The sequence below is a fragment of the Mangifera indica genome, chromosome 6 (genome assembly GCF_011075055.1).
Source record: "Mangifera indica cultivar Alphonso chromosome 6, CATAS_Mindica_2.1, whole genome shotgun sequence".
Classification (NCBI taxonomy): domain Eukaryota; kingdom Viridiplantae; phylum Streptophyta; class Magnoliopsida; order Sapindales; family Anacardiaceae; genus Mangifera; species Mangifera indica.
Genome location: NC_058142.1, coordinates 13,599,773 through 13,614,188, shown reverse-complemented (window position 1 = coordinate 13,614,188; position 14,416 = coordinate 13,599,773).

The following is a 14,416-nucleotide window of genomic DNA, read 5'->3' as shown; positions in this document are numbered from 1 at the left end:
TGATCACAGAATAAAATATATGTGCACATAACACTATGGAAACGCAAACTAATTAATTCAACCATAAATCACTAAACACATTCCATGCATTTTAATTTTGTTTCAATTTAAAATAAATGTTATTTATATGTTAAATTGTTATTGAAATGTCATAAAATTGACCCACCAGAATGCAATAAAATTTCTTGTAAATGTTTCTTTTGAAACGCACAATTGTAGAAATAAAACTATGCATGTAAATATCTAGCGGCTGGGGTGATAATGCAAGTCTTTTTCAAAATTTTCTTAATAGTGTAAGGTTATGGAATATGTGATATTGCAAATTTATCACACCACACTTAACTAATTTCAATTGTTGAAATTTCGGAGTGTTCCGATTAAATCAATCCAAATTCTAAAATGATGTTGAGTTACACAGCAACCGAAAAAACTTTCGAAGATATTATTTTGTAATTTTTTAATATTTTCACTCTTAAATAAATGCCAAATTTAGAGCTCCTGTATATATTTTAATTTTTCATATTTTATTTAGTTCTTAAATGATTATCGGATTGTTGATAAATGTATCACAAACCATATAGATTAAGGATGTCACATCGAATATTATAACATGTACATACATATTATATGAGTAAATGCAACATTAAAATGTTTTATGTTTGCATAATTTGATTAATGAATATGAAAACTCAAAAAATTAAATGTTTAAGTGAGATTAGACCTTATTTGTTTTAAGTTTTCATTTTCGTCATTTCCTTTTAAAAGGTTATTATGTTCATTTTAGACTTATTAACTAGAAAAAACACTATATACCCGCTTAACTTGTTTTCTCAAATATTTTCTTAAAGACCAAAAGACTATTTTCCACTCAAGTTTTAATACAAAGATAAATACATATATACAAAGTTTCAAAAACTCAAATACCTATTTATAACCAAATTTATGTTAAAAATTTCAGTTAGGATTAGGGGTAAAACTGTTATTTATTAAAAAATTTTATCATATTTTACTCTCCAGGTTTAAAAATCTCACAACTTCCCTTACCCAAAGTTTTCAAGTTTTGAAAAGTGATCATTTCACCCCCAAATCATTTCACTGACAACAACAACTTCTAAAAATGAGACGAGAGAGTCAACATCATGTCCAATAAAGTTCCTTCTTTTCGTTGGCAAAGACAAAGAGACGACATCTCTTCATCTCTTCATCTATGTCGACAAGATGACGATGTCTCTTTGTCGATAGAGATGAAGGAACTCTGTTGAAGATGACACCCGTCTCGCTTTCAGAGGTCATTGTTACTAGAGATGGTCGCCGATGAGGAGAGAATGGTCACTTTTCAAAATATGAAAATTTTGGGTTGGGAGAACTGTGGGTTCTTAAACTTAGGGAGTAAAATGTAATAAAACTTCAATTTTTTAATGAATGACGGTATGAGTAGTTATTTAAGTTTTGAAACCCTACAAATATATATTTGTCTTTGTATTAAAACTTCTATTGAAAATAGTCCTTTCGCCTTTCCTAAATGATAAATTTCATTAATTAAGGGCCAAATAGAATTATGATTATTATTATTAAACTATTAGATATTTTAGAATAATAATTATTAGGATTGTTCTAATTTAATTGCATTGTTATTCATTAGCCCTAAATAATTTTAATTAATCTTACAATTAAAATATCATTAAGTAAATTAAGATTAATTTGGGTAACTACATATGTGTCCTCCATAATACACATCAAGTCTTGTACTCTGAAGTTATTTATGAAAATAATATAATTATTGATGAATTATTTATTGTTTATTTTTCTAAAAACATGAATCTTGTTACTTCTATATTACATGAGAACATGTTAAAGATTAAATAACAAGAATTACATTAACAGGGAATTGAAACTGAAGCTTGAATTGGCATTTGATAAAATCATATTGAATGTTCCTGTCTTCTGCTTTTATAATTTTTCCACGCTGGGGCATTATGTTCTGTTGGACCAGTTTATGTCTACATATAAACAATTGGAGAGCTTTTGGTTTAAAATAATAAAAAATTATTTTAATAATTTATATTTTATTATTAATATTATTTAATAGTTTATGTCAAATTATAAAGATATCAATTATCTCCTATTAATGATAACATGGCAGAAAGTTAATTTACATTTATAAATTTATGTTATGAATAAAGTCACCGTTAATTGCTAATTATAATTTTTTTATAATATAGGTGGATTTTCGTTGAAGATTGTGTAATGTTAGCCCTTAATAGTTTATTTGTTTATAAGTGTGCAACTGAATTAAATTCTTTTGCATGAAAATCACAAGTATCAGTCTTCGATCGCTAGTCAATATATTTGCTTACATCTTTTTTTCTCTCTTTCTCTCTCTATATATATATATTGTGTGAATAACATTATTAATGCTAGAAGTGTGAACTTATATAAATAAATGGTTGTTCGTCAATAGCCAGCAATTCTGATACGCAAGGTCTTGGAGATAATATTAATGGTGTTTGGCTTGAGTAAGTGTATATTATAAAGAAATAAAAAATTACTACAAAGGTAAATTATTTTTTAAAATTATTGATTATCAATTACGGGAACCTGCAAACTCCATAATTGACAAAGATAAAAATTTCATGAAAATATTGCCAATGTAAACATTTATGTTGATAAGCTATATTAGTGAACTCAATTTATAATGATAAATTTAAATTATTCTTAAAATGAAAAATATCTCTCAAAATTGTCATCCTTAATTTTCCTATTTTTGAAGTATGAAATAATTTTCCTATGCTTAACTTCTTCCAAACTCATCTAACTAAATTTTTATAAAGCTTAACAATTCTCTATATTTCTAAATTTTCTAAAGTTAATATCGTGTACATTTATTGAGACATTGGGTGATCAAAAGATTGACAAAAGATATGTTGTTTTTTAGGATCTTTGAGGAGAAAAATAATTCCAAGGTGCCACCATGGTGTGTCGAATTAGGGACTACAAATCATATCACAGCTACACGAATTATAAGAATTTTGCCGATAAATTTGAGAGAAAATTGCATGAACAGTAATCGTGTAGCAAAATTTGTTCAACAACCAACTGAAAAAATATTTGGAGAGTGGTTTTTATTCTGTAGCTTGAGAATCAATCTTAGTGGTTCATAATTAGAACAACTTGCATCAATATATCATTAGGGTTAGATTTAAATCAAATTGTAAAATGAGTTCAATTCAAATAAACTTAAGTTGGAGTTTAAGAGTTAAATATTTTTTATTCGTCCAATTTATGAGCTTGAAAATATTCAGTATAAATTAACCAATACGTATCAAAATAACATCGTTTTTATTGTTTTAATCAATACGCATAAAATAAAATTATGACTGTCATTATTAAAATATAAGATATTTTTGCAATAATAATAATTATGAATTGCACTGTTATTCATCATCACACTTCTAGCAATAATAATGTTATTCACACTATGCATACATACATACATACATACATGCATACATCTATACATACATATACATATATATATATATATATATATATACATATACATATATACATATACATATACATATACATATATATATACATATACATATACATATACATATACATATATATATACATATACATATACATATACATATACATATATATATACATATACATATATATATACATATACATATATATATATATATATATATATATATATATATATATATATATATATATATATATATATACATATACATATATATACATATATATATATATACATATATATATATGTGGGGGGATAATTTTATTTAACTGCATTGCATTTACTACACAACGTCTAACTAAAATAAAACATAATATATATATTATCCTCTGCCCCGACTTTGATATGGTTTATTGGCTGAAGTCACTCTTCAACATTTCTAGATGTAACGTTGAAATGTTAAAAGCTATGTTTATTTTCAAGAGTAAATTAGCTTTCAAATGTATATTTTATTTCATATTTAATGCAAATTAAAATTTTTATGAAAAATATCCCTGAAAAATTCTCAACTTTAATTTCATTAAAATATTGCCAAGGTAATAATTTATACTGAGAAGTTGCATTATTGAACCACATTTTAAAATGATAAATTTAGATTAGTATTAAAATAAAAAATATCTCTGAAAAATTGTCAACCTTATTTTTCCTATTTTTGAAGGATGAAGTCGCCTGTGCTTACATTTCTTGACTACTTCCAGACTCATCTAAGTTTATATAATTCTTACCAATTCACTATATTTTTCAATTTTCTAAAGTTAATGTTGTGGAAATTTATTGAAACATTGGGTGATCAGAAGATGGACAAAATTTAATTTGTTCTGGCGATATTTGAGGAAAAAAATAATTCCAAGGTGCCACCATGGTATGTTGATTTAGGGGGTACAAATGATATCACAACTGAACATGATATAGAAATTTTGATGATAAATTTGAGAAAAAAATGAATGAACACAAATCGTGTTATAATGAGTATAGCATCAAGATAAGATTAATGTTATTAATGTTGATAGATTAGATGGTATTAATGTTGGCTAATAAGATGGATAGAATTAAAATAAATATTACTTCAAATTATTTGAATTTCAATTGTATAATAAGATTGATGTTGTGGTAACAAACTTATCCATGTATTTATAAAAGATCAATGACAAAAGAAATATAACTTTTGAGCTTAATTTTTTATGGTATCAGAGCCCCATCCTAACAGCACTCTTTTTATCTCCTTTGGTTCTTGTTTTCTATCTATCTATGGCAACCGAAATTGCCATCCCAAATGCTACCTCAAGATCTCTTGTCTCTTCAAATAATTTTTTCTTTCCATCTCCAAATGTTTCTCAACAACTCTTGATCAAAAAGTCAATTTATCAAATTATCTCTTATAGAGTACACAACTTTTACCTTTGCTAAAAAGCTATGAACTAATCCATCATATTGATAGTTCTCAAGAGAGTCCTCTTACCAATCTATCAAATGGAGATTTTGATCCTGCCAATTCACTTTGGTTTAAGGAAGATCAAATTGTTTTGTGCTTGTTGATTGCATTAGTTTCAAAAAGCTTACTTACCCAAATTGTTGAAGAGGAAATTGCACATTCTGCTTAGACCTAATTAGCAACAATTTATGCCTCTATCTCACAAACACAAGTGTGACATCTCAAAGGAGCATTGCATAAACTTTCTAGAGGGAATGATTCAATTGCTAACTATATGGAACGTGCTAAAAGCATCGCTAATCAATGAGCTGCACTAAATAGTCTTGTTAATAACAATGATTTAGTTGGGGCAATTCTTAAAGGCTTAGGTATAGCCTATCACCCCTTTGTACGTGTCATGGAAGCACCTCTTGAACCAATTTCCTATGATGACTTATATGACTTACTTTTAAGCGAAGAATTGCAATTAAAAAATGATGGTCTAACTACTTCAAAGATTGTTCCGCTAACTACACATTATAGAAATAGTCAATCATCATTCTTTTCATCTAAAACTGGTGGTCAAAATTCTGAAAGAGGTGGAAGAGGTAGAGGACATAATTATACTCATGATAATCATAATTTTTCTTTTTTTAGAAAATTTTCAAATAATGAATATAAGAGTCATCATTATGGGGCACAAAATTTTTCGTTTAATTCCTTTTACATTATGAATGAAAATTTGATTAAATGCCATAATTTTCAAGGATTTGGGCATATTGCTTGCACATGCTCTAGTCTGAAATTTTCAGTTGCTTCATGTCCAAGTCCCTTTATGGGTGCATCCAATCTAACCTTAGCTTCCAATTCTACCAACTTTTAATCTTGGATTGTTGATTTTGAGTGAATCATCATCTTATAAAAAAATTGGAGAATTTACATCTCCATATTGATTATCAAGGCACTAATGAGATCACAATAGGTAAAAGTAAGAATTTTCCTATCTCTCACATTGGCTTTTCTATAATTTCACTAAATAATAATTTCTTTGTTCTTAATGATATCTTGTGTGCACCAAATTCCTGTCCAAATCTCTTGTCTATGAGTTCGTTTACAAGAAATAATTGTGTTTCTATTGAGTTATTTCCTTACTTTTTTATTGTGAAGGATATTCTCACAAAACAAGTGTTTTAAAAGGTTGGAATGATGGTGGACTTTACACCATGCTTGTTCCAAAATCAATATCAAAATTTGTCTCTACTCCAATATTGTTTCTTGTCTCATTTTAAACTTAGCATTCTCAGCTTAGACATGCAAATTATCACCTTATGTAGCAAGCTTTGCATCATCATGATATTTCTTTTTCTAATAATAATGTTCTAGTTTGTGTCATGCTTGTCAAGTTAGAAAGTCTTATAAATTAACCTTTTATGATTCTAGTTTTTGTGCCACAAAACCATTGAAATCAATTTGTTTAGATATTTGGGGTCTTTCACCTGTTTCTTCTTCTACAGGTCATCATCATTATGTAATCTTTTTCTATCATTATAAAAAAATATTGTTGGATTTATTTTCTTCAATGTAAGTATGAAGTGTTTGATGTTTTCATTCAATTTCAAAAATTGGTGGAGAATTTTTTGGGTTTGCCAATAAAATCATTTCATGCTGACTGGGTGGTGAATTTAGAGCCTTGATTTCATATTTTAAGGAAAGCAGGATTAGTCAAAGAATTTCTTGCTACATACACCTAAGTAAAATGGATGTGTAGAGCATAAACATAGACATATAGTTGAAACTGCTAGAGCTTGAATACATAATGCTTTTATTCCTTCAAAATATTGGCATGAAGCGTTTGAGCATGTAGTTTATTTGATTGATTGGCTTCCCATTAATTGCTTTCATAAACTTTCTTCTTATGAAGTTCTTTTTAATATCAAGCCAAATTATAATGATCTCAAATTTTTTGGATGCTTATGTTACCCTTGGCTAAAACTACCCTTGGCTAAAACTATCTATCAAAAAATAAATTAGACTATCATTATAAATCTTGTGTTTTTCTTGTTCATACATATTAAAGTGCATAAATGATACAAATATCTTGATCTTTCTACTACTTGTCTATTTATTTCTCATTATGTAGGTTATATGAGTAGGTGTTTCCTTTTGTTGTAAAGAATTTTGATTAAACTTCAATCAATAATTTAAATATACATTCATATAAGACAATTGTGGTTCCAAATTCACTAGCAATTCGAAACTTTTTACCACCATACAATTGGCTAGGCATTTTAGGTGTCACTTCTCAATCAAATTCATTTCCAACAAGTCCAAAGTCAAATCAGTTGACTTCAAACTCCTTTTTATCTTAACCCTTAACTACTTCAAACCTTGGTTTACCACTTGTAGATTTATATAAACATTTTGATTCAACCATAGCCATTATAAATTTAATTTCTTCACAACTAACCAAAACCCAGCATATGATTACTTGAGCTCAGATAGGAAAATCAAAGCCAAAACAATTTCTTGGTCATACATAGTAAAGTGCATAAGTGATACAAATGTCTTTATCTTTCTAGTAATTGTTTATTTATTTCTCATCATGTAGTTTTTTATAAGTAGGTGATTCCATTTGCTATAAAGAATGTTGACTAAACTTCAATCAATAATTCAAGTACACATTCATATAGGACAATTATGGTTCCAAATTCACTAGTAATTTGAAACTTTTTACCACTACACAATGGGCTAGACATTTTAGATGTCACTTCTCAATCAAACCTGATTCCAATAAGTCCCAAGCCAAATCAACTGACTTCAAACTCCTCTTTTCCCTTAGTTACTTCAAATCCTAGTTTATCACTTGTTGTAGATTTATATAAACATTTTGATTCAACCATGATTACTAAAAATTTAAATTTTTCATAGCCAATCAAAACCCATCATATGATTATTTGAGCTCAAATAGGAAAATCAAAGCTAAAACAGTTTTTTGTTGAGTCTTTTTCTACCTTAACATCGACTTTTACACAAGCATGAAAATTTCTTAAGTGATGTGAAGCAATCAAGAGGAGATCAATACACTAATACGCAATGGTACTTGGCAGCTAGTGTCTTACAATTATCAACAAAATGTAATTCGATGCAAGTGGGAGTATACAATTAAGTAGAAAATGGATGGGACTATTGACAAGTATAAAGCTTGTTTGGTGGCTAAGGGGTTTCATCAATGCCTTGGAATAGACTATTTTAAAACTTTTTCTCTAGTAGTGAAGTTATCTACTATCAAAATAATTCTTATTCTTATTGTTTCTCTTGGTTGTGATGTTAAATTGTTGGATGTCAATAATGTCTTTTTACATGGCAATTTGAAGGAAGATGTATTCATGACTCAGCCATCAGGTTTTGTTGATAAGGATAATCCTACTTTTATTTTCCATTTGAAAAAGTCTTTCTATGATTTATAACAGGCACCGTGATAATGGTATAAGTGTTTTGCTGATGCTCTTGTTCACAATGGTTTTATTCAATCTTGCATGGATTCATCACTTTTCTTTTATAAGAAAAATGGTGTTCTTATGTTTTGCTTGATGTATGAAGACAATATGTTGCTTACAAGCTACAATAATGAAGCTTTGGGAAATTTTACACTTGCTTTAGGTCGAGAGTTTTATTTTAAAGACTTGGTGAGACTTAAGTATTTTTTAGGCATGAAGACTCAATAGCGTAAGAATGGCTTATTGTTAACTCAATCCAAGTATATTCGAGACTTGTTATATAAGGCAAACATGCATAAAAAAGCTAATGTTATTATGCCTTTCTTTCAGCACAAGTGAATTCTTAACTAGTAAAAATGGTGTTATCTTTTCTAATGCCACCCTATAGTGCAATATTGTTGGAAGGCTACAATGCCTATCATTAAATTGACTGAATATATCATTTGTAATCAACAAATCCGGTCAATTTATGCATTCAGCAAATGAAAAACATTATATAACTGTTAAGAGGATAATTTGCTATCTAAGCAATACTATTTTTTATGGTTTATTCATAAGTCCAATTTTGATCATATCAATGTTTATTCAAATTTCAATTAGGTGGGTAATATAGATGATAGAAAATCAATGATTGGTTATACAATTTATCTTAGTGCTAATCTAGTCTCATGATCAAGTGAAAAGCAAAGAGCAGTTTCATGGTCATCCATAAAGGTAGAATATAAGGCATTGACGGCTACTAGTTTTGAAATCACATAGGTAAAAAAATCTATTGCATGAACTTGGTTATAAAGTTAAATGTCCTAAGTTGAAGCAATTTATTTAAGTGTTAATCTTATCTTTCAAACAAGGATAAAACATCTAGAAGTCAATGTTCATTTTGTACATGACAAGGTCTCTTAAAAGCAACTGCAAGTTTTCCATCTTTCTATAATAGACAAAATTGTTGATTTGCTCACAAAAGTTTTACTAAAGAATTGATTTAATTACTTAAAGGACATTTTGCACCAACATATTATAGTGTGCAAGCAAAGACTTATTTAAGAAGACAAAAGAAAATTTTGTCAAGTGAAGGAGCTAAAAAAGTAGATCCTTGTGTTTTAGTGAAGGAATGAATCCTATAAGGCAACTTCTTTTTGAAGAAAGTTTACATAGTCAACACAAAGACAATAGTCAAACACAACACTAAAGCTTCCATTCTTTTTAATAACCGTGACTTAAAGAAAAAAAGGTTTTCATAAGGGAAAAATGATCATTAAAAGTCTATTTTTTATCGTTAAATAATTTTAATGACAGAAAAAATCACATTGTCTCCTATCATTATAGTTTCTCCCATTAAAAATATTAAAAACAAAGAAGAAAAGTCTCATTGTTAATATAAATAATTAAAGATATAAATCCTAATTCAGTAATATGCCAATGTTTTCTTTTTGCACTTCCAATTCTTATGATGAGTGTGAGAGTATGAGTGTCTAAAATGAATTGAAATATCTTGTAAGTAAGAAATAAGGTTCTGAACTATCTTTCTCAATCACTCTGAATTGATTTGATTTTCTTTTCAAGTTTGCTCTCTACTAATTTATGAAATTGCTAAAAAAAAATGACTTTAACTTGTGACTTCTTGTTTAATAGAAACAACCATGTAAACCTTTAATGATCATCAAAACATTTGTGGTTATATCTACAACCTTCTTTTGAATTGATTGGTGAAAAACCTCATACATAATTGTGTACTAGTTCTAGATGAGTGGAAGTTTTAAAAAGTGACATTGGAAAAATGAGATTTATTATTTTTTCCATTTTTGCCATACTAGCATGCATTACAATATGGTAGTTTGTTCAATCTGACATTGAAGATAAAGAAATCATTTCTAGTATATGTTTAAGCGATTTATTACATGGTGACTAGATCTTTTGTGGTAGAAGAAAAAATCAAGTTTATTTGTTTATAAAACCGAGGTTGGCATACTGCTTAAGCTTATACTATTATCTATCGGTCTAGAATCTTAGGTTATTTCTCTTAACATCTCCTTGTAAAAAAATTGTGTGTTTCTCTATCTCTAAGAATACAACAATTACAAAAGAACGCAATATATATAAAATATGTAGTCAACTTTGAGATGCTAATCAAGTTTTTTGTAATTGAAGGCACACACAATGAAGGTCATATGAGTAATGATTAGACATCCACCACTTCCTACTTAAAGTTGTTGATCTCAGAGTAATTAGTCTTGATGTTGAGAAGATTGAAATCAACCATAGCATGATTTATGGCACATGAATGATCATGTGCCATTTTGAATCTTTGATAGTGGAAAAAGTGACTATTAAGGTATCAGATGAGATGCTTGTGAATTTGGTTGGTTATACCAATATGAACTTAGAAAAATTAACTATGGAATTGTTCTTGTGTGGACCAAAAGAAGAGGAAAACACTAGTGATTATTTTGTTTGAGGGTGCTACTAGATGGATTACTACTAGATGCTAGTAAAGTTATGATTTGTATAAAGGTGCTTGAGATTGTATTTGTTAAAGAAGTTGAGATAGATCATATGAATATATGGAGTGACTATCATTATTTAATTTTTTAGACAGATAAAATGTTATGGTGTACACTATCTACTAGTTTTTTATGTTTGGAACTCTAATTACTTAAGCATATAACATTTCTATTAAACCTTCATTCATATTTTTGCAAAATAAACCTAGTTTCAGTCAGAGAAATTGCATCACTAAGAAAATCTAACTTAGATGTTACTTGGACAATAGTTGGGTCATGATATGAACTTATTCCATCGATTATGAAATTGATCAACTCTTTTTCACTAATTGATTGACCACTAGCCATGCTTTTGGAATATCTTTCACCTTACAAATATATTCATTGATTCTCACTCTTTTCTTTAGAGTTTGTAACATATTCTTTTGTACAGAACAAAAGTTCTAATTTTTTAACAACATGATCCTTTATAAATTTTTGTAGCACAACTAAATCTAGTTATATGACCATACATACATACTTTCTTACAACCAATTCATAAGGAGTTTATTATTTTATTATCAAATACTATACTGAGGATTAGCTTTCCTAATTCCATTAATTTCAATACTAACATCATTATTAAGAAAGGGTAAGACATAAAGAGGATAATGTGAGATGTCCCTCTAATCCATAAACTTATACCATAAACAGGATTTATGCATGTCAACAACAATAATTCTCTTTGTTCAGCTCTAGATTAAAAACTTGTAGCTAGATTTGAGGCAAAAAAACCCCACCACATTTTGATTCAACAAAATTGTAACCATGACCATCCAATGTTTTGAGAGAAAACTTTGCTCTTGAAAAGGAAGATGAAACAAAGCACCAAAATAGAATGCTTGATCTTTCATCCCTATAAATAGTTTCTATATATAAAACAATGTTGTATCGCTTATGAACTAGTTACCTTCACTATTTCACTTGTTAACATTTTCAACTCTTTTTTAGTAGAAAAATAAATTTTCCATTGCTTTATAAAAAGGCCAAAAGACTTATTCCCACCCAAGGTTTGGTGTATTTCCAAAATCCCACCTGTGAAATTTCAAAAAGTTAAATATGCATCATTATGTTAAAATTCCTTGTTAGGGTTAAGGGTAAAACTATTATTTAACAAAAAAATTTAAAAAAACTAAACTTTTATCTCATTTTTCCCCTTTCAGTTTAAAAAACTAACAATTTCCTCTCATCCAAAGTTTGAAGAATTACCATTTTCCTTTAGGGATTTTTTCTCTTCTGTAGTCACCTTCTTAGTTTCGGTCAGCAGTCGACCCTTCCCAACCATCTTCTCATTTCAGTCACTCGAGAGATGCTATTAGTGGCTAAAGAAATGGATGAAGACTTGTTTTCATCCGACAAGGAGATAAAGATGCATCTCCTTAGGAGGACAAAGATGATTCATCTTCATCTCCTTATTGGACTAAGATGTTTCTTCAACCATTGATGGTGTCTCCTAAGTGGCTAAAATGGGAAGATGGGTGGATTAGGTTGATTGTTGACATGAACGGAAGAGGTGGCCGAAGAAGAGGAAAAAAAATCCTAGGGTGAAATGGTAAGTTTTCAAACTTTGGGTGAGAGGAAATTATTAGTTTTTTAAACTAGGAGAGAGAAATTAGATAAATTTTTAGCTTTTTTAATTTTTTAAATGATGATTTTATCCTTAACCTTAACACAAATTTTTAATAAAACAGTGAACATTTAAGTTTTTAAAATTTCATGGGTAGAAATTTAAAAATACACGAAACGTTGGGTGGGAATAAGTATTTTGGCCCTTTATAAAATGAAGCAAGTTTTCATTCTTCACACTTTAGTTTACAAAAAGTTGTTGAATGTTGTATTGATAATTTTTGTACGACTGTAATCATAATTGTATAAGACATTCATTATTTAGCACAATATTCAAGACCCTATGTGGTTTCATTTTTCAAATAATAATATATACAAGTTGGGATTTATAAAAGGCCAAAAGAGTTATTCCTACGCAAGGTTTAGTGTAAACCTAAACTCATACTTGTTAACTTTTGAAAATCCAAATACCCACCCACTTGTTAAATTTTGTTGTTGCTTTAAGGGTAAAATTGTTATTTAACAAAAATATTTAAAAAAACTAAAAATTCATCATATTTTTTCCCAAGTTTAAAAACTTAAGAAATGCCCCTTCCCCAAAATTTGAAAAATGAACATTTTCCTTCTCCTCTCTCCCTCTCAGTTTCTCTGTCAATCCCATTCCATTCCCAATTGACGAGAAGCAATTTCATTCTCCATCTGGAGACCAATGATTTGTCTGAAGAATCTCTATATACCGATGATTTGTTTTTCCAAATGACTGATGATGAAGTTGTTTTTCCAACAAGCAATAATGAAGCTATTTTTTCAGCGAGCAACAAAGCATTAGTGCTGATGTGATTAGAACAAACCACTTTCCTCCATGCTATATTGGTGTTGGTACAAATCAATAGGAATCGAGCGAGATCTCTCTCTTGATTTCAATCAGATTTTACGTTGAACAGGAGAGAAGTAGAGGTCGGTGATGGGAGGATATGACAACGGCTAGATCTCAACAAAGGAAGATGTCAACTACAGAGGGAGAATGACATTGGAGCCAATCTAGAAACTTATGTTGAAGAGGGGGTGAAATTGTGATTTTTCAAAAGGTACGGGGCAACTTATATGGGGAAAGGATGGGAGATGAGAACCCTGGAGGGGAAAAAGTGAAATTTTAAACTTGGAAAATATAAAGTTATGTAACATAAATAAAATTTTAAAACTTTAAAGTATTTCTAAAATATAAGTTTAAATAAAATTTTTAAATGACAATTTTACCTCTAACAGTAATAATAAAATCTAACAGACGAATGAATATTTGCATTTTGAAAGATAGTGGGTATGACTTTGGGGCTTCACCAAACCTTAGGTGGGATAGTCTTTTGGCCTTTATAAAATTTTCTTCAAAAATTAACAAATACACCCAAAATTATAATATAAAGATTATAATATCAACTGTGCACTTTTGTATTCTCTTAAGTTCTTATTTCTTCGAAATTATTTTAATTGAATAAAAAACTAATATTTATTAACCAATTTGTATAATAAATTACAATTAAAGTCAATATACCAGTAGTTAAATTATTATTTAATTTTAAAAGTAAAACAAAAATATAATAATAAAATAAAGGATACTAAAATGCTTTCGAAACAAAGTTTAGAATCTTTTTTTGTGTTTATTTCTTCAATATTTTTTTAGTTAACATAAATTTTGAAAAAAAAAAAAAGATGGGTAAAGGTGACATGGTCTTTTAAAATAAATTAATAAAAATTTTGGGTGACCAAATCTTGAGGAGGATATTGCTATGAATCTCGAATCCCCGCATGTTCTTTAACATAAATGTGCTTGTGGTGCATCTCATCAGAATCA